Source organism: Vombatus ursinus, unplaced genomic scaffold (genome assembly GCF_900497805.2).
Source record: "Vombatus ursinus unplaced genomic scaffold, bare-nosed wombat genome assembly UNPS02014838.1, whole genome shotgun sequence".
Taxonomy (NCBI): domain Eukaryota; kingdom Metazoa; phylum Chordata; class Mammalia; order Diprotodontia; family Vombatidae; genus Vombatus; species Vombatus ursinus.
The window spans coordinates 1,856,389-1,877,507 of NW_020954616.1; the positions used below are offsets into that span (position 1 = coordinate 1,856,389).

Consider the following 21,119-nt stretch of genomic DNA (forward strand, 5'->3'; position numbering starts at 1 on the left):
TGCCTTAATGAATAGTTTAATAAACTACTGTGGCTCCAGTTCCTTTTTTTTTTTTTTTTAAGAATTCTTCCCCTTAGCTTACACTCTAATGTTGAGCTTCTTAGACTGACCCATGACCATAGGTATTACAGTCCATTATTGGAGTCATACTTGAAGCCTTCTAGCTTTGTAGGAACTTCCAAAGGTTATTCTTCTGTGGGTCTCTGGGTTACTTCCACATCATGAAGAAGCATTAGAGTAGCACAGCAAATGAGAACAGAGTCACAAAGTAGGACCTTCTATCTAGAAAGACCAAAAAGGAAATAAGATAGAATTCTCTCTCTCTCTCATATATATCTATATCCACGCACATATAGACATATGTACACATACACATATATGTGTATATATGCATAAATATGTTTATGTATGTATATATAAATAAACACTATATATATACATATACATACACACACATATATGCATATATAAATTTCCCCCATTTAGGTGTTAAAACAATTTTAAACTTCTTTTTAAAAGTTTTGAGTTCCAAATTCTATCCATCCGTTCCTTTCCTCCCTCCTCCTTGAGACAGTAAACAATTAGATAGATATAGGTTATATTTGTGAAATCACCCAAAACATTTCCATATTAGTCATGTTGTACAAGAAGACTTGAATAAAAGAAAAAGAATGAAAAAAGTGAAAAATAGCATGCTTCAGTCTCTATTCGAACAATATCAGGTCTTTCTCTGGTGGCAGATAGTATGCTTCATCATTAGTCCTTTGGGATCACCTTGGATCATTGTATTGCTGAGAATGCTGAGTCATTCACAGTTCTTCATACAACAATATTGCTTTTACTGTGTACAATATTTTCCTGGTTCTTCTCACTTCACTCTGCATCAGTTCATATAAGTCTTTCCAGGGTTTTCTGAAATCTGCCTGCTTGTCATTTCTTATAGCACAATAATATTCAATCACATTCATATACCACCACTTGTTTAGTCATTCCCCAATTGATGGCATGCTCTCAATTTCCAATTCTTAGTCACAATGAAAAGACCTGCTAGAAATATTTTTGTACAAATAGGTCCTTCCCCCCTCTTTTATATATCTTTGGGATATAGACCAGGCAGTGGTATTGCTGGGTCAAAGGGTATGCACAGTTTTATAGCCCTTTGGGCATAATTCTAAATTGCTCTCCAGAATAGTTGGACCAATTCATAGCTCTACCAACTGTGCATTAGTGTCCCAGCTTTCCCACATTCCCTCCAACATTGGTCACTTTCCATTTTTGTCATGTTAGCCAATCTGATAGAGTGTGAAACGGTACCTCCGAGTTGTTTTAATTTGCATTTTTCTAATCAGTAGTGATTTATAGAATTTCTTTTTTTCATATGACTATAGATAGCTTCAATTTCTTTGTCTAAAAAGCTGCCTTTGACCATTTGCCAATTGGGGATTGACTTGTATTTTTATAAATTTGACTCAGTTTTCTATATATTTGAGGTATTTATCAGAGATATTTGTTGCAAAATTTTCCTCAATTTTGTGATTTTCTTTTAATTTTGGTTGCATTGGTTTTGTTTGTGTAAAAACTTTTTAATTGTATACTATCAAAATTATCTATTTTACATTTTGTAATGCTCTCAATATTTTTTGGTCCTAAATTCTTCCCCCTAAGATTTCTACCAAATCATGTTGTGAAGGGGGGTGTTGAAGGTGAACAGGGTTTGTTATTTAAATACTATAATACAGAATTGAATTCTTTCTGCAGATATAGGACTGTATTCTACAAACACAGAACTAGAATTCTCTCTCTCTCTCACATACAAATATCCATCTTGAAATCTGAAAGTAGTGTCAGCATAAATACAGTTACTTTACAAATGCAAATATCAAATTATAAGTAGGTAAAAGAGAGATTAACATAAAAATATGATTCACAGATTCATCTTAGGGTTTAAAGGGAAAGTAAAATATTTTAGTCACATCCTAACTTCTGGGGGTTGACATCATCAAGGTCTCTCTATTCACCCACCACATTTCCTTGGGCTTTATTATCAATGATTGACTCTTGGGTTTGTGGAATATACAGTTGCCTTTCTCATGTGATTTCAGGAGTGCCACAAAGGTCCATTTATTCCTTTATATTCCTTAATGAGGGAAATTCCACCATCACTTTTTCATTTCTTTGACTTCAAGATATTTTATATTTATATAAGATGAATTGTCAAAAAGTCATGATTTTATGATTTTGGGTTGCCCTTTGCATGGTAATCCTCTTCATATAGCCTATAATTCAACTATGACTAAGTCTCTATGTCCTTAGGAATTATCTATGGAACATAAATGTTAAGTGACTTCTCCAGGGTTCCATGGTTAATAACTAACGGAGGAAGCATTTGAACTTGGATCTTCCTGATTCTATGCCAGTAAATATATCCATTATGTGAGGCTGCTTCAACATTGATGTTAATGCTATTAGGAAAAATAATCATAAGTAACTTTTTCGTCACCTTAGTGAGAAAGAGTATCATATTATTTTCCTGAGTGGGAATTTTGATTGGGAAGGAAAGAAGAGTGCAGGGAAACAGCTGAACATTAGGGTTGTGGTTGCTATCACTTGGGAATATGAAAGAAAGGACACATGAAGGAGAATCTCAGAAAGCCAAAACCAATATTTTACAATTTCACAATTTTGCTAAGGGCCTAACCTATCTGACTTACATAGACCCTGAGCCTAGCCTAGAGTTACATTTCTTATTTTCTTATAAAATCATATGAAGATTTAAATGACTATGCTAATGGAAGCTTACATTTCTACATCTAGTCCTGTGAACTGCATATTAGGTAATGCAAATATTAGTGTTTAAATTTTACAGATAGCCTGAAGCATAGACAGATTAAGTTCATAGTCACACAGTCAGTCAATGTTACAGTAAAGACTCCAATCCAGATCTTCTGAGTCTAATATAGCCACTATATCATGTTGCCTCCTTTCAGGTAGGGCAGAGAAACACTTGTCCATGAAAAGTAGTGGCCCATGGTGTCATGGCTTAGGATAAGCATTTGAGGAGAGAGGAGGCTCCTTGGCACTTCCAGTTCCACATTGGCACCCAAATCAACTCCCTTACTCTTGGGTGTGGGAACTTACATATCCAAGATGCCCCCCCCCCCCAATACAGACGTATTGCTTGCAATTGTGAGAATTTGTCTTGGTGAAGGAAAATGCTCATTTGACTCTTCTTGAAATTGAGATTGAGCTGGGGTGGAGTAAAATGGAAGCAAAATCTTATAAACTTACAAAATGTAAGAACTGGAAGGAAACTTAGAGATCAATCCCTTCAATCTAGAAAGGAGAAAAAGTAACCCAGACTTGGTTTCAGAGCAGGGATTAGATATTAGATCTGAAAACAAAGGAATTTACTCCAATTATCTTGCCAATAGTGGCATCCCTCAGAGAGGGCAGAGGAACATTAACCCTTCTAGAGCAACAGGCCCATCTCTGGTCATAACTCAGGACAAGGAGAAAAGCAACCCCAAGGCTTTCTAGGTACATCTTGGGCCCAAACTAAAAGCCATAACTCTGTGTCTAAAACCATCCCCAAAACCCATCATCTGAATATGGGAAGTCATTATTTTGATCTGTTTCTTCTCTTGTCTGAGCTTCCTGATCCTCCTGCCCAAACCTTTGGACTTCAGGCTAGAGAAAATTTGAGAAGTCAGAGAAGACAAACTTCAGGGGAAAGAATAATCCCTGGGATTGGAAGGCAAAGATGATTCAGAAAGCCATAGTTTAAATGTTGCCTGCCCCTCCCTCTTTCCTCACCAAGCAAATTCCCTATTCTCCCAGCCAAGAGTAGGCAACAGATACAGTGTAATTCTAAGCCTGCCTCTGGATCCTAGGCTGTCTCTCTCCTCTGGCTATTTTACATACAACAAAGAATTTCCTGTAAAGATGTTCCCCATCTAAGAGGGTTAACTTTCTGATTCAAGACTGTAACTCCCCATCTGCGCACTGAGAAAGAATAGATTTTATCAGCCTTGCACTTTGCCTGAGGAATCCTAGAAGACCATTAAATTGCTCTCCCAGATAATCTACTGCTTTGTAACAAAGAAGTTGCTCCCCTGGATGGGACTTATTTATATCTCCCCTTCCACCAGCCTGTCACAGACTCATCCTTCACCCCAAGTACACCATCCTAAGACTATCTCTTCCTTATTTCTGATAAAATAAAAGCTTGTCAATAGCCCTTTGAAATTTCTACCCAGAAGAAAATATCCCCTCCTTGGGTCAAAGCCCCTGTCAATAGGCTCTTGTTTCAGTTCTAATTCTCATATCTTCCCATTCCAACATGCATTAATTCCCTGACATTTTCTCTTTCATGTCTATGTCTTCACTCTGTCTGAATTCTTCCCCTCTCTTTTCTCTTTCAGAGTGACAGGACCTTTCTCAATGCTAAAACTGAATTTCATATCTGTGAGTGAGCTTACTTTTGAGGGATTTTCCACTTTCAGGTAGGAGCACCACCTCTTCATTTTTATGATCTTCCTATTTCTGTACTTGCAGACTGGCTGGCAATTGCATCATTGTGACCATCATCCACCTTGACCACCACCTTCATATACTTGTATATTTTTTCTTGAGTGTCTTGTCCGTGTCAGAGACATGCTACAGCTTGGCCATCATTATCCAGATGCTGGCTGACCTCTGAGCCCGTACTAACCCATCAATGTACCAGAATATGGCACACAGCTCTTTGTCTATCTTACCTTTGCTATCAACAATTGCTTCTTGCTTACTGCAATGGACTATGATATCTATACAGTCATCTGTGACCTCTATCATTTCAGTCATTATGGGGAACAGAACATGAATTCAGATGACATGTGGGTCATTGGTAATTGGCCTTAGTATGGCCACTTTCCTGGTGACATGCATGTTTCATCTCCCCTTCTGTGAGGCCAGCATTATCTCCCACTTTTTTGTGATCTCTGGCCCCTCTTGAATCTTGCCTGTGTTGACACCACCATCTATGAGTTAATGACTTTTGTGATCAGTGTGTGTGTCATTGTGTTGCCCATGGGCTTGGTATTCATCTCTTGTATCTTCATCATCTCCACTATCCTCAAGATTGCTTCTGCTGAGGGCAGGAAGAAGTCCTTTGCTGCATGTGCCTCTCATCTTACTGTAGTCATCATCCACTATGGCTGTGCTTCCATCATCTACCTCAAACCCATATCCCAGAACTCTCTTGAGCAAGACAGCCTTACTTCAGTGACCTACATTGTCATCATTCCACTTTGGAACCCTGTTGTATATAGCTTAAGGAATAATGCTGTCAAGGATTTCCTGTGCCGAGCTCTGGGCAAGAAACCCCACTCCTTTTAGTTAACTAAACTGGAAAAGATAATTTAACCACAGTCATATTTTTCCAACATCTAGAAATCAGGAATATTTCATCTGATTCTTTACCCCACTGGTTGCTAAATGGACTGTTGTATCTAGTAAGAAGGTAGAGCCCTCTCAGGTATGTCCTTTTAGAGTAAAATAGTAATGCTCTCTGGATTAGTGAACAGGTAATGTGATCTGTCTACTTAGGTGCAATGATTCTTCCCCAAACCTGGAAAAGACTCATATATGTGATAGACATGGAAGACACAGAGGAGGCTCCTAAGATATGACTTGAAATAGAACACTGAGGAGATGTGTGATCAATAGAGAAAAAAAAAGGAAAGATGAATGAGGCAAGTTAAAAAAAAAAAAACCAGACACACGCACTAGATTTTAGTTGTATTAAAGAAGAGGGCGGGTTGGAAATGAATGGTACTAGATTGAAAAAAATTGTGAACTAAAGAAATTCCTATGGTACACTTATCTCCTGAACTGGATAAAATGGGACTTGGTAACTACATTCACTATTTATAGTTTGCCATCTTGTATACAGGTTGCACATAGTATTTCCTTCCTTGTACTAAAAGCAGCTGGCTGAGTGTGATGTTGCTAAAGATGTAGTATGAAGGATGATTGCTGGAAAACCTTTAGGGGCAGGGCTATGTTCATAGAATCAAAGAGTTTGTGAGCTGGAAGGAATTAAAGCAGCCAGTAGTCTAACTCATCCACAAAAGTAAACCCTGTCACAACATTTTGAACAAATGGTTGTTCAGCTTCTCTATGAAGACCTCTAAAAAAAGGAGATCCACAATCTCAGAGCAGATCATCCATATTCAGACAGAATTATTAGGAAGTTTTCCTGATGTCAATCCTAAATTTGCTTCTTTTTAACTTCCACTTATAGATCCTGACTCTGTACATTTAGGACAAATGACACAAGCCTAGTTCCTTGATAGCCCTTCAAACACTTCAAAAGCTTTCTTATGTCTCCACTCCCCACCCTGAGTCTTCTCTTTTTCATGCTAAACTTGCCCATCCTTTGACCTATCCTCATGTCATGGGCTCAAGGCCTTTCACCATCCTTATTACCTTCCTCCCAGTAGCCTAGCTTATCCATTTCCTTCATAAATTCTAGTGTCCAGAACTGACAAAATAGTCCAAATGAGGTCTAATGAAGGCAAAGCACAGTGTGACTTCCATGGGAGTGAGCTGAAGTCTGTTCTAACTGGCTCAATTTTCACTGACAGCATTTACACTTCAAAATTTGGCAAATGCTCCAAATCAGGGCTTAATTTATTGCTTTGTTGATTTCTAGATTTTAAAAACAATGGAGAAAATGTTAACAATGCAGATTAAACTTAAAATTGTGTCATATGTGCATTTTTTGAGAATGGTGCCTACATATTTGGACTCCTACCTCCCCATTCCTGAAAGATCTTCATATTGATCTTGCAGTTTTCTAAAACTTCCAGATCTCTTCTTAGAAAACACCCATTTTTATCCACACCTCCCCCTTATTTTTTTTGTGAAATTGATATTTTTGTACCCAAGTGCAAGACTTCGCATTTATCCCTATGGAATTTCATCTTTTTGTATTCATCTCAATGCTGTAGCCTGTTATGATGCTTTTGGATCCTAATTCTGTCATCCTCTGTGTTAGTTCCCATTTAAGCTGAGTTCCACTTGCAGATTTCATACCTTTTTCCAAGTCACTAACTAAAATGCTAAACAGCAGCTTGGGGCCAAACACAAATCCTTACAATACTCCATCTACAAGATACTCTCTACCATCTCAGCATTGCATCATTAACAATTATTCTTTAATTCCAGTCATCCAGCCAGTTTAGAATCCATTTGATTATAGTATTGTCTAACACATATCTTTCCATCTTCTCCACAAGAAAAGTATGAAATTCTTTGTCATAAATTTGATAGGAGTCTAGGTAAGCTGTATCCAGAGCATATATATCATCTACTAGTTTAATAATCCTAACAAAAGTTTAAGCTGCTGTCATGTGACCCCATTTGGGGTTTTCTTGGCAGAGATATTGGAATGGTTTGCCATTTCTTTCTCCAGCTCATTTTACAGATGAGGAAACTGAGGTAAACAGAGTTAAGTGATTTGCCCAAAGTCACATAACTTGTAAGTGTCTGAGGCCAAATTTGAACTGAGGTTTACCCAAATCCAGGCTTGGCAGGTTTTCCTGGATCCGGGCTTGGCACTCTATTCACTATTCCACCTAGGTGCCCCCAAGCTGCTATGATGTGTTCGTGAAGAAGGCGTGCTGGCTTCTTGTAATCACTTCTTTCCTTTCCAGGTGTTTATATCTTTAATGACTTGCTCTAGAGTTTTCCTAGGTATCAACATCAAGCTCACTGGCCTACCACTTATAAACTTTGTCCTATTCCTTTTTTTTAAATTGGGGCATTTAATCTTCTCCAATCTTGTGGTATTCCTCATATTTTCCAAAGTCTTTCAAATATGCCAGATAATTACATACACCAATTTCCCTAGGACCCAAATATGTACTTCATCCAATGCTTAGCACAGTCCTATCACATTAATAGGTACTTAATAAATGTTTGTTGATTGATTGATCTATAACAGGTGACTTGAATTCATCAGGGACATTTAGGTGCTCCACCCTGTTTCCTTCCTTATCCTATACATCAACTCTCTCTTACTCAGTTTTGTTCTATTATTTATAGTCCAAAGCTTAAAAAAAAATACCCCAGATCTATATCTCAAAATTGAGACTACTCCCCTAACTTCAAGCACTTCTTGTGTAGTGACAGCAGAAGTTGCATCAGCAATTGCAATGAATCTGTGTCTTGGGATTTTGCTCAATTGTGTAATAGATTCTTCACCAGGCAGGCCTGAAACATTCCCATGATGTCAGGCAATATTTCCACATTTCCTAGGCATCTGGCCATTCCCATTTTATAAAAAGTTTTAAAAATTCAGGTACACTATGACTCCCTGGGGGAGCTCCCTTTGCCTTCTTGTGGACTATTTTCTTTCATTTTGAATGATCCCCTCTACTCAGTGCTCTTAGAATGTGGACAGGAAAGAAGAACATTCTTCAGATCAAGCAGAGCCTTCTACACTTTTTACATATACTCAATTTCTTTTTCATGTTATTTGTTGTTGAGTTGTGTCTGACTCTTTATGGCCCTGTTTAGGGTTTTTTTTGGCAAAAATACTGGAGTGGCTTGCCATTTCCTTCTCCATCTCATTTTATAGATGAGGAAACTGAGGTAAACAGGATTAAGTGACTTGCCAAGGGTCTCACAGCTAGTAAGTTTCTGGGTCCAGATTTGAACTCACGAAGATGAGCCTTCCTAACTCCAGGCCCACTGTGCCACCTAACTGCCCTCTCATGTTACATGGTTTTCAATAAATTTCATAGGCTAATTGGTGTCACTGTCACTTAGGAAGCCCATCAGTTATCCTTGGAAATGGCATTTTGGCACCTTGTTTATTGATCTCAGTGTATAAAGTCATGGTGATTTTGTATTGAGTCAACAATGACTAAACATTCTCTTTAAATTTTATGAGAATTAAAGAGTTTATTAAGATAGGCCACATATTATTATCTCCCTATCTTTTCTGGCTCTGTTCATGATTCTCTAGATTTTCCTCCTTTTACCCCATCATCCTTCTCACCCTGCAGATGCCTCTGTCCATGTGACCCGTTCTTCTCATTGGTGAATTCCTGCTCAGGACTAACATTCATGCTTCCTTCTCTTCTGGTTCTGCTCTTGACTTTATATACTTTTTCTTCTGAAATCAATCCATCCATCAATCAATCAATATTTATTAAGCTCCTACTAAGGGCCAGACATTATGCTAAGTGCTTGGGATGCAAAAAAGAGGCAAAACACAGTTCCTGCTCTCAAGAAACTTACAATCTAATTGGGGAGACAAAATGCACAAATATACAAATCAAGCTATATTCAAGATAGATAAAAAATAATGACTTGGAACTTAAAGGAAGCTAGGGAAGTCATTAGGTGGTGTTGAGGAGGGAGAGCACTCCAAGTGTGGGAGACAGACAGAGAAAATGCCCAGAATCAAAGGATGAAGTATTTTGTTCATGGGACAGCTGGAGGTCAGTGTCACTGGATCAAAGAGTATATGTTGAGAAGTAAGGTGTAAGAAAACTGAAAAGATAGAAGGGGCTTAGGTTATGAAGGACTTTGACTGTCAAACAGAGCATTTTGTGTTTGGAGGCAATAGGGAGTTACTGTTTAGTGAGTAGGAGAGTAACATGATCAGATTTACACTTTAGGAAAATCACTTTAGTGGCTAAATAAAAGAAGGATTGGCTTGGGGAGAGATTTTGAGGCAGGCAGATCCACCTGCAGGTTATTGCAATAGTTTAGGAGTCAGGTGATGGGGCCCTGCATCAGAGTGGTGGCAGTTACAGAGGAAAGAAGGAGCCTTATTCAAAAGATGTTGCAAATGAAATGGGCAGGCCTTAGCAACAGATTGGGTAGAGGAAGTGGGAGATTGTGAGGAGCTGAGAATAACTCTTAGGTTGAGAGCTTGATGGATAAGAGGATGGTGTTGCTTTCTACAACAATAGGAAAGGTAGAAGAGGGGGAGGGTTTAGGAAGAAAGATAATAGAAAAAGAAAAAAAGAAAGATATTGAGTTCTGTTTTGGACATGTTTTATTTGAGATGTCTGTTGGACATCTAGTCTAAGATGTCTGAAAGGCAGTTGGAGATGTGATATTGGAATTCAGCAGAGAGGTTAGGGCAGGATAGGTAGATTTGATAATCATCAAAGTAGAGGTAGTAACTAAATTCATGGGAGCTGATTAGACCACTAAATTAGACCACCAAGTAGTATAAAGGGAGAAGAGAAGAGGACCCAGGACAGAACCCTGAGGTAAACCTGTAGGACAGAGGGTATGATCTGGAATCAGATTCATCACAGGAGACAGAGAAGGAGCAGTTAAGTAGGAGGAGAACCAGAAGCAAGTAGTATCCAGAAAACCTAGAGAAAAAGGGTATTAAAGAAGAGAGGGGGAGCAACAGTGTCAAAGGCTAAAGAGGGGTCAAGGACAATGAGGATTTACAAAAGCCCATTGGATTTGGCAACTAAGAGCACTGGTAACTTCAGAGAGAGCAGTTTTAGTGGAATGATAAGGTTGGAAGCCAAATTTTACAAGGTAGAGAAGAGAGTGAGAAGGGAGAAAGTGGAGACACCTATTTTAGATGGCCTTTTCAAGAAGTTTAGCTACAAAGGGCATAAGAGATATAGGTGATAGTTAGCAAGGATGGAAGGAACAAGTGAGGGTTTTTTATCAGGATGGGAAAGACCGGGGCATGTTGGTAGGCAGTAGAAAATGAGCCAGCAGACAAGGATGTATTAAAAATAAGTGATAGAAGGGGATGATAAAGGGACAATCTGGTGGACAAAGGGACAAAAGGACAAAGGAATGGAATGGAATGGAATCACTTGAATAGGTACAGGAGTTAGACTAAGTAAGGAGTAAGGCCATTTGATTCTGTAAGATGGGAGTGAAGGAGGAGATAGAGACAGAAGATATCCAAGTGGTAGAAGTTGAATTAAGGGCAGTGAAATAATGCTCCAGTTTTCCCAAAGGAAAATATGAGGCAGTGAAAAAGAGGTCCTCTCTATGTCACTCTCTATTAAGATTTTCACAAGCTGTCAGTTCAATCTAGCTTTCTTCTGGTCTATTCTACAAACCTGGTTTTCCACTTGTCCAAATACTATAATGCTGGTAGAGGTTTAGGTCTCTACGTGGACAACATTCTGGCCAGCATGGGCAGTAGAATGCTTGGCTACCACATCTTTTTCTTTCTTGTTTTTTCCATTTTCTTTTCTACATTCAAACCAAGTATGTTACCAACTAGAGATTTCTTCAAAGGCAAAAGAAAAAGAAATTTGGAGATCTGAGGATCTGTGAAACCACATGCATTTTTCTGTCTTCTTCAGTTTTTCACTTCTTCTTTTTAAAATTTCTGAGTATAGGGGGGTGGGAGTGGGTAGGTGAGGGGATGCTATATACCCACTATATTCATTAATGAGCCTAAACCTGCTTCTGCTATTTTCTACTTTTTGTTCCCCATCCCACCTTCCTGAGGCAAGCAGAACAAGTCTAGTTTCATTTCCCCCAAATGTTTGAAGGCAATAATCACACTCGTCTTAAGGCTTCTCTTCTCTAAACTAAACCTCCCCCCTTCCTTCGCCCAGTTTTCCTCTCAAGAGCATGATCTCCAGTTTCTTCACCATCCATAGTGGTGCTCGTCTAGAAATGTTACAGCTTATCAATATTCTTCCCAAGACATGCTATGCAGAATGGAGAACAACACTAAGTGTTGTTTGATTCTGGCACAATAAGATAACCTAGCTCCTTGTGGACAAGATGCCTTCTTAACTGTGTCACATTTGCCTTTCTATTGTGGCTGGTTAATATTGAACTTTCACTTCATTAAAATCCCCAGATCTTTCCCACAAAAACTAGTCTAGTGAAATCTCCCCATACTATTTAGAGTGGATTTTTTTCAACCTAAGTGAAGGATTTTCCATTTATTTGTATTCAATTTCATCTTATATTCACCTTATCATTCTAACCTTTGAGAACTTTTAGTATCCCTACTCTGTCATCTAGTGTGTTGGTCATCCCTCTCAAGGTCATGCTACCTGAATATGTGAAATGTGACTTTTTAGATATGTAAATCTCTGCTCCACAGGGACTTTATTGTGGTATATGTATGAGAGATGGATCTAATTATGTTCTTTTTTTCATTATACCGATAGCCAATTTTTCTAATGATTTTCAATTACTGAATAATCATCCCCCCTCTCTATTTTTTCTGATCTTGGATTTACCAAATACCAGACTTTGGTATTAATTATGAATTATCAATTGTGTTTTATTTCTCTTCATTTTATTTTTAAAAATCCACTACCATATAGTTTCCTTTTGTTTGTTTTTTGGCTAGGCATTGGGGTTAAGTGGCTTGCCCAGAGTCACACAGCTAGTAAGTATTATGTATCTGAGGCTGGATTTGAACTCAGGTCCTCCTGAATCCCAGGCCCATGCTCTATCCACCGCACCGCCTCGCTGCCCCCCACATAGTTTTCATAATTATTGTTTCATAACAATTTCAAATCTGTCAATTCAATTCCCCCTTTCTTTGTGCATTCTTCTTGATAATATTGTCTGTTTATTCCTCCATATAAACTTCATTAGCACCTTATCAAATTCCATGTAGTATTTATTAATATTTTAAATTTGGGTTCCATTGCCAACTTTATTGACTCATTTTAGTCATGAGCATGGATAATTCTCAAATTATTTAATTTTTTTATTTCTGTTTAAATTTTAATGGTTATCTTTTCACAGGACTTATAAGGTTAATAAAAAAGTATTTTATACTTTTATTTTTGTTATATTTCTTCAGAGTTTTTAAAAATAACATATAAAAATGCTAATTATTTTTGTGGGTTTATCTTATGGCCTGCCGTCTTTCTAAAGATATTTATTATTTTTGTTGTTATTAGTTAGCTCCCTTGGGTTTTTGAAGTGAGCCAACATAACATCAGAAAAGAAATATATTACCTTCCACTTTTCTTATGTTTATTCCCTAAATTTATTTTCCTTGTAATTATCTTAGTATTTCTAAAATATAAATGTTAAATAATAATAGTGATAATAACCAACAGTACTTTACCATTATTCTTGGTGGGACAGGCCTCTAATACTTCTCCATTACATATAAACTTGCACTTTATTTTAAACATATACTATATTTATGTGAAAGAAAAATTTTTCCATTTGTATATTTTTTAAAATAAAAAATGGGTTTAAATTTTCTTAAAAGCTTTTTATGTATAAGTTAATATAATCACGATTTTATGGTAACTCTCATTGTTAATGTTTGTTCTACCATTCCTCCTAATAATTAATCATCCTCAGTGGTATAAATCCTACTGGAATTTGTTTTGTTAGTATTTATTTAATGTTTTAAATGAATAATCAATAGTGATATTAGCTTATCCTTGCCATGTTTGAGAATTAAGTATCATATTTTCCTCAGAAAGAATTAGGGAGAATATTACATGCCAAAAGAAAAATTTAAACAATTTCTATAGCATAGAAATTATTTATTATTTAAATGTTTGATGGTCAATCCATCTGGTCTTAGTAACTTTTTATATTGCATTTTAAGTGACCTATTTAAGATCTCATCTTGAGACTGATACACTTAGATTTGATATTTTTCTTCAACTGAGGTGGTATTTAATTTTTTGTAGATAATCATTAACAAGTGTAATATTTAAAAGTTTTGCCTTTCTATCTTTATATTCCTACTTTTTCTATTCAGTCTGTTCCATAGAGTCATCAAATCCAGCTTTTTTCAGGGCTATTTGCAATTCTATAATTTTATCTTTTTGTCTTATTTGTCCTATTCTATTAGAGAAATGTTGATATTAACTCTAATCTCTATTTTTTAAATAATTTTGAATGATATCTCTTATTTTATTGATATATTTTGTTTTTTTACATCACTTTAATTTACCAATATATCATTTTCCCTCTTCTCCCAGAGTATCATCCCCTCTAACAAAGAGAAAATAAGAAAAAAAAATCTCAACAAAATCAACCAATGTATTGAAAATTGAAAAAAGCATGACAGAATGTGCAGTTTTCTATAGTCATGTTCTTTTACCTTTGCAAAGAAATGAGATAGTTCTTTCTCTTGGAGCCTCTTTGGAGTCATTTAGTTATCATGATTTATTTTATGTTGTTTTTAAACAATATTTATTGATAGCTTTCACCTACATGTTTTAAATGTATCCACTGCTTCATAGAGCCATCTCTTATAACAAAGAATAAAAAAATGGTATAAGCAAAAAAGGAAAAATAACAGTTTAGAAAAATTAATCAACATAACAAAAAACTGTATCATATGCAGTTTTCCACACCCTTTCCCCCTGTTTTTAATAGGAATGAGCATTGTATTTTGTCAAAGGCTTTTTCTACATCTGCAGACATAACTATAAGATTTTTGTTGTTTTTATTATTGATGTGGTCAATGATGCTGTTTTCATAATATTGAGCCAGCTCTGCATTCCTGGTATAAACCGTACCTCACCATAGTGTGTGATCAGTGTAAGATATTGTTATAATTTCCTTGCTATTATTTTATTTAAAAGTTTTTCATCAATATTCATGAAAAAAATGGTCAATAGTTTTCTTTCTCTGGTTTTGCTCTCCCTGGTTTAGGTATTAAAACCATATTTGTGCCATAAAAGAAATTTTGTAGGACTCTTTTAACTAATTTTTCCAAATAGTTTATATAATATTGGGATTAATTGTTCCTTAAATTTTTGGTAGAATTCAATTTTAAATCCATCTGGTCCTGGGGATTTTTTTTGTTAGGGAGCTCATTTATGGCTTGTTCAATTTTTTTTCACAGATAAGGTTATTTAAATAGCCCATTTCTTCTTCTGGTAATCAGAGTAGTTTATAATTTTGTAAGTATTCATCTATTTCACTTAGATAATTTTATTAATATATAATTAGACAAAAAATAATTGCTTTAATTTCATCTTCATTGGTGGTACATTCACCCTTTCATTTTTGATACTGGTAATTTGGTTTCTTCTTTTGTTAAAAATAAAATTAACCAACAATTTTTTTTTCATAAAAGCAGCTTTGACTTTTATACATTAGTTCAATTTTTTTTTGCTTTCAAATTTATTGATTTCTCCATTGCTTTTCAGGATTTCCATTTTGGTGTTTAACTGGAAATTTTTTAGGTGTAATTTTTCTAATTTTTAGTTGCATGCCCAGTTCATTGATCTGCTCTTTCTTTCCTTTATTGATATATGCATTTGGAAATATAAATTTTCCTGTAAGTACTACTTTGGCTGCATCCTACAAATTTTGGACTGTTGTTTTACTGTTGTCATTCCCTTTAATGAAATTATTGGTTGTTTCTATGATTTGTTCTTTAAACAACTCATTCTTTAATAATAGATTATTTAATTCCAATCAATTTTTAATCTATACTTCCATGGCCTTAAAAATGTATTTTTTGTTGTATTATGGTCTGAAAAGGGTACCTTGAATATTTCTGCTTTTCCGCATTTGTTTGTGAGGTTTTAGAACCTAATATATGGTAAATTTTTTTTTTATAAAATTTCTATGTACAGCTAAGAAAAATGCAAATATATATTATATCTATATGTCCCTCTTTGAACCAATTTAGATTTGAGTGAAGTTTAAGTGTTTCCTACCCCTCTCCCCATTTTCATCTTCAGTGTAAATGTTCTTCTTTGCAAGTCTCTTTTATGTGAGATAATTTCCCTCATTCTTCCTCTCCCTTCCCCTTCTCCCAGAACATCCCTCTTTCTCACCTGTCCATTTTTTCCCACATTATCCCAACATAAATCACTTACTCCTACACCCTCTTTTTATACAGAATCCTTCTAATTGCCCTAATAATGATAAAATTCTTAGAAGTTATATGCATCATCTTACCATATAGAAGCTAAAGAGTTTAACCTTATTGAGTCCCTTATGATTTTTCTTTCATGTTTGGTTTTTTATGTTTCTCTTGAGTCTTATATTTGAAAGTCAAATTTTCCTATTTAGTTCTTTTCATCAGGAATGCTTTAAAGTCCTCTAATTAAATATCCATTTTTTCCCTTGAAGGATAATACTCAATTTTGCTGGATAGATTATTCTTGGTTGTAATCCAAGTTCTTTTGCTTTCTGGACTACCACATTTTAAGCCTTCTGCTTCTTTAATTTGGTAGCTGCTACATCTTGTGTGATCCTGACTACAGTTCCATAGTGTTTGAATGGTTTCTTTCTGGCTGCTTGAAGTATTTTCTCTTTGACCTCTGAGTTCTGGGATTTGGCTATAATATTCCTGAGAATTTTTATTTTTGAATCTTGTAGATGGTTATTGGTGGAATCTTTCAATTTCTTTTTTACCTTCTAATTCTATGATATTTGGGCAGATTTCCCTGATAATTTCTTGAAATATGATGTCTAGGCTCTTTCTTTGATCATGGTTTTCAAAGAGTTGAATAATTCTTAGATTTTTTCTCTTCAATCTATTTTCAAGTCGGATGTTTTTCTGATGAGATATTTCACATTTTCTTCTATTTCTTCATTCTTTTAACTTTGTTTTATTGTTTCTTCAGGTCTCATGGAATCATTAGCTCCAAGTTACCCAATTAAGGAATGATTTTCTTCAGTGAGCTTTTGTGCCTCTTTTTCCATTTGACCAATTCTGCTTTTTGAGAAGTTATTTTCATCAATAAATTTTTGTTTCTGTTTTCCCATTTGGCCAAGTCTACTTTTAAGGTGTTATTTTATTCAGCATTTTTTGCATCTTTTACCAAACTGTTTATTATCTTTTCTTAATTTTTTCTTAGTTTTCATTTCTTTACCTACTTTTTCCTTTACAATTGTTATTGATTTTTAACCACATTCTAGCTCTTCCAGGAATTCTTGTTGGGCTTGTGTTCAATTCACATACTTTCCTTTGAGTTTTTGCTTGTAGCTGTTTTGACTTTATTATTTTCTTCTGAGTTTGTGTCTTGATGTTCACTGTCACTATAGCAATTTTTTGTGGTCAGGTTAAGGTTTGGTTTGTTTACTCATTTTTGACTTAACTTCTTGTTTTTGAGCTTTGTGTTAAATTTGAGCTCTGTTGTTGGTGTGGAGAGGGGAGGGGTACTGTCTCAAACTTCAAGTTTTTTTACACTGCTATTTTCAAGCCAATTTTGGCAATTTGGAACTTTTCAGTGCTTCCAAGATGGTTTGATCTAGGGAAAAGTATGATCACTATTCTCCTGATCTTTGTTCCTTACCCAGAAAGGGCCCCTGATCCCTTGGGATTGCAATTGATACTGCTTTGCAGAGGTCCTCTTACCTCAGACCAGAAACAATCCTATTCCTCAGGGTCCCTGATCCCTTGTGACCAAAAGTGACATTGCTCCTCAGGGCTTCTGCTCCCTCTTGACTGAAAGAGCTCCTCTCTGCCCTTGAACTGTGACCCAGAAGTGGTTATAGGCCATGGTCCTGCATCCAGTGCTAGCACAAGGGTTCTCTGTAATCAATTTCTGAGCAGTTGCCAGGTTCTTTTATTGTCTCTGGCTCAAGAGTTCCCCAAATTCCTGCTACTTCTGTTGCCACCACCTAGTCCCACTTCACTTGGCTCTGCTCCCAGAAGACCAGACAGTGTATCAGTTTTAAAATCTTTCTATAACTTCTCCAACATTGGCTATTTCCATATTTTATCATCTTTGGTCATTTACTCTGTGTGAAGTAAAACCTGAAAGTTATTTTAATTTAAATTTCTCATTATTACTTGGAACATTTTAATATGGTTATTAATAGCTTGCAATTCCTTTGAGAACTGTTTGTGACTGTCCTTTGAGCACCTTCCCTAACAATTCTTGTCAAGTTGAAAGTTCTTCCTCAAGTAATTTGTGTTTTCAAGTTTATTAAATACTGTGTTATAGAGCTCAAATATTTTTAATCCTACCTTGTTTATTCTGTTACAGTGATCTACTTTTATTTTTTTAAATAGCCTCAAATAGTTTTCATGGTATTGCTTTATTTTGAGAACTGAATGTGCTATTGCCTTTTATTCCTACTTCTTTTTCATTGTTTCTCATGATATTCTAGATCTTCTTTTCTTTCGAAGAAATTTTGATATTCTTTTGACCTAGTTCAGTAAAGTAGATTGTAATGACACCAACTGTTAAAATTAATTTAATAATCCATATAACTTAATCATGGTCCAGCCCTGAGCATGAAATATCCCACTAGTTATTTAAGTTATTCTTTCTGTCTTTAGGGAACATTTTGTTATTGTAACTATTCTATCCTAAGAATGTTTTGGTAATGTAACATAGATAGATAGATAGATAGATAGATAGATAGATAGGTAGATACAGATATATAGGTATAATTATTTTGGGTGGGATTTCTCTTTCATTTTTCTCTCCTAGATTTTGTGATTAATATATATAGGAATGCTGTGATTGGTATGTTATTGAAGCTATTGTCTCAATTAGTTTGATTCTCTAAGTAAACCATTATGTCTTCGGTAAATAAGGAAAATTTTCTCTCCTTTTTCTCTATCTGTATGCTTTTGATTTCTCTCTTGTCTTTTCCTCATTTCTAGTGTTTCTAGAACTATGTCAAATAACAATGAGGAAGGGGGTATCCTTGCTTTATTTATGAATTTATTGAGAAAGTTTCTAGTGTTTCCCCATTATGTAGAATGCTGATTTTTACTTTTAGTTAGATATCTTTTTAACTATAATAAGAACATTTATATTATACTCTAAGAGTTGCAAAACTTTTAATATATATTACCTAATTTGATCCTTACAATCCTCGAAAGTAGGTGCTGGGAGACAGGTACTATTACTATCAATGTTTTGCAGATATGTTAAGTGACTTGCCAAGTGTCAGTTAAAGGTTGAACATCTTTTTTTGGGGGGGATAGAATATATTATCCTATTCTGTTTTGTGATTTCTTGTGGATGTGGAATAATTTCATATTATTTAAATTTACTTTCCTTTTGGATAAAAACCGTTTATCATATAAATAATAAGTACTTTAAGGTTTGCAGAGATTTCAAATGTTATCTCATTTGATCCTCACAACCCTGGGAGGTAGGTGCTATTATTATCAACCTTTTACAGCGATGTTAAGTGACTTGCTAGAGTTGATTGTATTTTGAGAGCCTTTGTTTTTTGGGATAAAAAATTCTCATGGCTGTGGAAGAATTTTGTCTTATTTAAATTTCCTTTATTTTATATTTGAAATTGTTCAGTTTAATTACTATGTGCCTTGAAATTGAAGTGTGGGTTTTGATATTTTTTTCCTGGACATAACCTATGGAATATCTTTATTGATGTTTTATAATATATATTAAGAAATTCTGAGGAATTTTCTTGTATTATTTCCTGAATTGTGGTGTTCAGGGTATTTTTTTTGCCATATTCTCCTGGGAAATTTATGACCTTTAAGTTATTCCTGAATACCCTGTTTTAAAAATGAGTTGCTATGAGTTCTATAGAATTTGTTTTTTCCTTTAATGTTGTTGCCTTTTGATTTTTCTGGCAGGTTTTCTTTCAATTGAGTATTTTTTTCCTATTCCTTTTGCTCTCTTTCACTTCTTTAAGAGTATTTTTGATTCTGGATTATTTTTTTCTAATATGTCAATTGAGTTTTAAAATTCTGCACTGAAGGCTCTAATGACCTACATAAATTCCTATTTCTTTTATGAATTTAATTTAATTTTAAAAATTATTTTTGTATTTTCTGTTCCATATTCTATTGGGAGTATTTGGGGATTTTTTATTTTCTGAGCATTAATTCATTTCTCTTTTTTATTATATTTGTTAAGAAAGGTTTGTGTTATCTTTGATAATTTAGCATTCATCCTCACTTCCTGTTTTAGCATCCTCTATGTTGATTTAATTTCTTGTGTTATGGGATTTTATTGAAGTCTTTTCCCCTGAAATATTTGGTATTCTGTTGTTTTTTGCATTCTCTAATCACTAACTTTTTGATCACTCCCCTTTGCTGATGGAGGTATACCCCCAAAGCTGACTTGAAAAGCTGCCTTGTTTCTTGCCCTGAGTATTCTCTGAGGGGACAAATGACCTGTGGTGGTCTTCAGTTTCCTCTCTTTCAGGTTTGACACAACTGACTATGCTCTCTGATTCCTATGTTGGCTATCCCTTGTTTCTCATACCTAGTCTGACCCAGCACCTGCTAAGTTCCGTGGGATAATGTATAAAGAGGAAGGGTGTTCCAGGAAAATCCTTCATAGCCTTGGGATTTCCCAGTCCATACCTTGCCCTAATCAAAAGGCAGTATTTTTTCACTGTATGAAAATGAGAAGGCTTTTTGTTAGATATCAAGTCATCAGGTAATTCACTCTAGAGGGAAACCTCATAAATGTAATGCATGTGGGAGGGATTTCCATCTAAGTAGATTTTTTTTTTTTTGCTGTCTATCAGAAAAATCCATAGTGGAGATAAACTTCATATATTAAATATGAAATGGCCTTCAACTGGAAAAGTGATTTTATTCAATATCATATTGAAAGAGTATGTAATTAACTACATAAATGTGATGAATCTGGGAAGCATTTCAGCAAGAGATACAATCTTTGATTGAAAGTCAGTAATGGAAACTAAAAGAAAACCTTATAGTTGAAGGAATTTTCTAATTTTTTTACTGTGGTTTTCCAAACCCATTTGTTAATCCTCAAGTCCCTGGCCATTTTCCTCCATTATTAATCATATTTGCAACAGCTGATTTTGCCATAGTATTCTCAGGAAATTAAGGGTCTCTGCAACAGGTCCTTAATTCCACCTCTCACAAATTCTTGGAATCATTAACCACTTTGTCCTTCTTTTATTCATAGAAGAAAAGCTATGCCTGCTTCTTCCTAAGTCTATTTTTTCTTCTCCCTAGATCCCATTCCCACTTCCTTACTCCAGCAATCATTCCTTTTACCTGCTGACTCATCTCCATAGGGCTTTCCCTACCATGCCATAGAAACCTCTTTACCCTGGAAACTCATTCCACCCCTGGACTATTTCTCACACTGGAAATACTCTCTGCCCCTGAAACTTCACCTTTTGGTGGACTGATTCCTCTCCATATCTTCAAATTGAGGAGAAGAACTTGGGCAAAATGCCTTCATGTC

General features: G+C 35.4%; 1 protein-coding gene and 1 pseudogene across 1 annotated transcript in view; one reads left to right on the forward strand and one right to left on the reverse strand.

Moving 5' to 3' along the window:
- The window catches only part of LOC114026397 (olfactory receptor 10J1-like), a 267,452-nt gene that overhangs the window by 68,744 nt on the left and 177,589 nt on the right, over positions 1 to 21,119 (reverse strand).
- The window catches only part of LOC114026374, a 64,067-nt pseudogene continuing 47,388 nt past the window's right edge, over positions 4,441 to 21,119 (forward strand).